Source organism: Dendroctonus ponderosae, unplaced genomic scaffold (assembly GCF_020466585.1).
Source record: "Dendroctonus ponderosae isolate FM_Combo_2020 unplaced genomic scaffold, Dpon_F_20191213v2 Dpon_F_20191213_4, whole genome shotgun sequence".
Taxonomy (NCBI): domain Eukaryota; kingdom Metazoa; phylum Arthropoda; class Insecta; order Coleoptera; family Curculionidae; genus Dendroctonus; species Dendroctonus ponderosae.
The window spans coordinates 15,225,106-15,228,823 of NW_026018611.1; the positions used below are offsets into that span (position 1 = coordinate 15,225,106).

A 3,718-nucleotide genomic window follows, 5' to 3' on the forward strand; every position below is an offset into this window, starting at 1 on the left:
AGCTATTTATAAACAAAAAATGATTTTAAATGTATTTAGCCGGTCGTTAAATACGGCGCAATGTTCGGTAGAGCGGTTTTTACAGACAATTTTATCTATATCACTGTCTGGCTCAGTGAATCATTATCGCTTTTTATTTACAAATTAGTAGTATAAAGTCAAGTATCTAAATAATTAGTGAACATATAAATAAATAAACATGATAAACTGACACAGTCAACGGTCATTACTTGAGCACGCGATAATTTTTACTCAATGATGAATGTCATAATTAGCAAATATTTAATATAGTAAATCGTCTCGAAGTACACGATCTGGAAAATTACAAAAAGGTGCTTAAACAATGAGTATGCCTTGAGCGAGCAAAATAATCTTAAGACAAAAACTTTTAGTAAACACGTATCATAATATTAATCGTAAAAAACTGACAATTGGGTAATTACTAAAGATACGGGATGGCTTCAGTTCCAGCATATTTATTATTATAGTTTATTTATAACAGGCAGTTTCCCTAAAAATATCTGATTTTTTTTTTCAAATAAGCATCATTAGCGCATAACTTGTGGGTAAAGAAAGCTTGAATAGTACGGAAGTATTTAATGTACATGGTGATTCAAAATTGCCGTCATTCCTTTTAAGGGATAATAGGGGCTCACTTATAGAGTACGAGAAAAAAATTGAAGATAGTAACAGTTGAAAATCGAATTTCAACTTTGGTATTAAGCATTATTTTCAAAGTGGTTCATGTTTACTTGATAGCATATTGGAATACTTAAGCATTCAAAAAGAAAAATTGCCATCTTTGCTTCAAATTACGAAAATTTTTTATATTAAAAAAGTTCCCTTCTACAATTTGTTGATGAAAAGTAAAAGCCGCAGTAACGTTTTTTGTCATTAACGGATAGCTACAGGGAGATAGCATTTGTCAATCATTTGTCAAACTGCGGCTTATTTTGAAGCTCCTTTCACGAATTTGCGGATATGCGTTTATGGTATACAGGGTGATTCAAAATTGGCGTCATTCCTTTTAAGGGGTGATAGAGGCTCCCTTGGGGAGTACGAGAAAAATATAAAAAACATTTTTTTCGAAAATTTCTAGAATATATTAACAGTTGAAGATCAAACTTCAACTTTGTTATTAAGCATAATTTTGAAATTGTTTCATGTATAATTGGTAGCATATTGGAATACTTAAGCATTCAAAAAGAAACATTACGATCTTTGCTTCAAACTACAAAAATTTTTGATATCAAAAAAGTTCTCTTGTACAATTTTTTGATGAAAAGGCACAGCGGCAATGATGTTTTTGTCATTAACAGATGGTTACAGGTGGATAGGGACAGGGATAAGGGCCCTTGTCAATAATAACAATAATTTGTCAAACTGTGACTTACTTTCAATTTCCTTTCACGAATTTGCGGATATGCGATTAGTTGAGGGGAAATGCTACAGTAACATAGCAGAAGATGAAAGAACTCACGCCAACAAAGGGCGAGGAGAGTGGTTCCAGGAAGAAAGTGAACGACAATTGATGTTCGGGTTCCAGGCACAGAGGAACAAGTATTGGACATAATCGAATTAGGGCCTTCCAGGGGTACTCAGAGCACAATAACTGACACTTTCCCAAGCACCAAGTAAATACAGAGGAAAGGCGTTTGTACGATACACACAGCACAAGGAGACGCAAATGGAGCACGAGTTAATTAACTGAATACGAGAAGCTGCTTGATAAGAGTGGATAAGGAGATTTCACACGCACTAGCTTGTTTTAGTTAACCGTTCAAATGTTTGGTATTGTATGGATTATTTATGTAAAACACCAAATCCCGCAGAATTCGAGGTTATGAGAACAGGTTGACATTTCGAAAGTAAGTTCCGTCATTCAACGATTCCTGTTAAGTTGACCTTTTATCCTTGTCTATCTTATTGTCACTCTGTATAATTCCATGGTTACCGGAGCTTTAAATAATTACGGAGTAACAGGTATTTGCACAATGTTAATTAGGCAGATTACCTTGAAAAACATTGCTGCCGTATTTCGGATATAGTTTTTTTTGCAAATTTCTCAGTTTTTAATAACAAGTAATTTATTTTACTATTTTTTCTGTAATCCTATAACAGCGCCAGACAACATCTCCAGAGGAATGACGCCAATTTTGAATGACCCTGTATGGTTCTTGGGAAATGTAACAGTAATATAGCAGAAGCTGTAAGAATTTACGCCAACAAACGGCTAGAGACACTGATGGAAATTGGCTCCATGAAAATAGTGGGCCACAATAGATGTTCGGTTTCCCGACACAGAGGAACAAGTATTGGACATAATTGCAGCAGAACCTGCTGGGGTACTCAGAGCACAATAACTGACACTTTCCCCAGCACCAAATAAATACCGAGGAAGAACTATTCTTACTACGAATGTAAGATACACACAGCACAAGGACACATTAAACCAATAGATTACTGAACACCGGTACGAATTGAGCAGGAGTTAATTAACCTAATACGAGAAACTGCTCGATAAGAGTGGATAATAAGTAGATTTCACAGGCAATAACTTGCTTCGGGTTAATAGAGAGATATTGGACTGCTGGCATTTTGCGCTATTTTTTCACATACGCCTGCGCAAATCAGTCTAAAAAATAAGTCCTGCTATAATAAAATACTGCTCTGCAGTATTTGTACAGCCCTACTGCACGTTTCATTTTCTATCTTAAACTGGCAGTTGACATTTCTGACGTCCGCTTGCATCTTATTTCATTATAAACATAACCCAGTTTCACCCATTTCCCTTTGAGTACTTGTTTACATATGTAAACATTACGTTTACATATGTTATTAAATCGTAATACTTATACAATTGGTTCAAAGTGCGCTATTTTTGCCGTGTCATTAAATCCTCAATGCGTGCTGAACGAGCTACGTTCCTCTTTTTCGATTTAGCTAGATGATTTGAATGCTTTGTCTAGTGAATGTCGAAATGCTTGTGTTAAGGCTTTAAAACGGGTGCCTCTAAGTGAAATTTATATGAGAAATGATCGTATTTGCCAAGACATTGCATAACAGGTACGTATTTGTGCTAAAAGCGAGTTTTACTACTATTTATGTTAGCTTGAAGGAAAACCAGCTGCCTTGGAAAACAAAATTAATCCAGATGGGTTGCCCAACGAAAATTTAGGACACATTTCTGGTCTCCAACCAAGTCGACCTGCCTGCCTACTCCCTATTTAAAAAGTCCTTAAAAAGAGCTAGAATGAAGCATGAGGTTGGTTGTTATAATATTAAAAAGCATCATATGTTTTAAGCTGTTGTTTTTAGGTCCGAGCTAAAGTTGTTTCTGCATAGTGCACAAGAATTTGATAATGTTTCAGAAAAAATTGAAGAAATTTGAGCAAAACTTAGAGAAGCTTAGGGAGATTTAGGGAAGCTGTGTTAGTGAGGCAATTCAAACTGATATACCTAACTGAAGAATATTCAAGTCGATTTTGTGTTTCTCAGGTAATTCATGAAAAACACGATTTGATTTTTGCAATTCAATAATGTACACCTTGCCAACAAAATTGGAAGTGATGGATGTAAATGTGAATTATTTTAAAAATAAATGCTTTATTCCTAACGTGTGTAGCTGATATCTCTTGAACCGAGCCAGACTCAGCATGCTTGTAAAATTGCAAGTCTTTATAAAAGCCCGTTTACACGCTCAAGCCATCTGAACGAT

General features: G+C 35.2%; 1 long non-coding RNA gene across 1 annotated transcript; it reads left to right on the plus strand.

Annotated features, from left to right (window-relative positions):
• The first annotated feature begins 2,761 nt into the window (after nt 1-2,761).
• Nucleotides 2,762-3,616, plus strand: LOC125504189. The gene is made up of 3 exons (XR_007281328.1): nt 2,762-3,066; nt 3,112-3,265; nt 3,319-3,616. It is a non-coding gene; the product is annotated as an uncharacterized LOC125504189 (long non-coding RNA).
• The last annotated feature ends 102 nt before the right edge of the window (nt 3,617-3,718 follow it).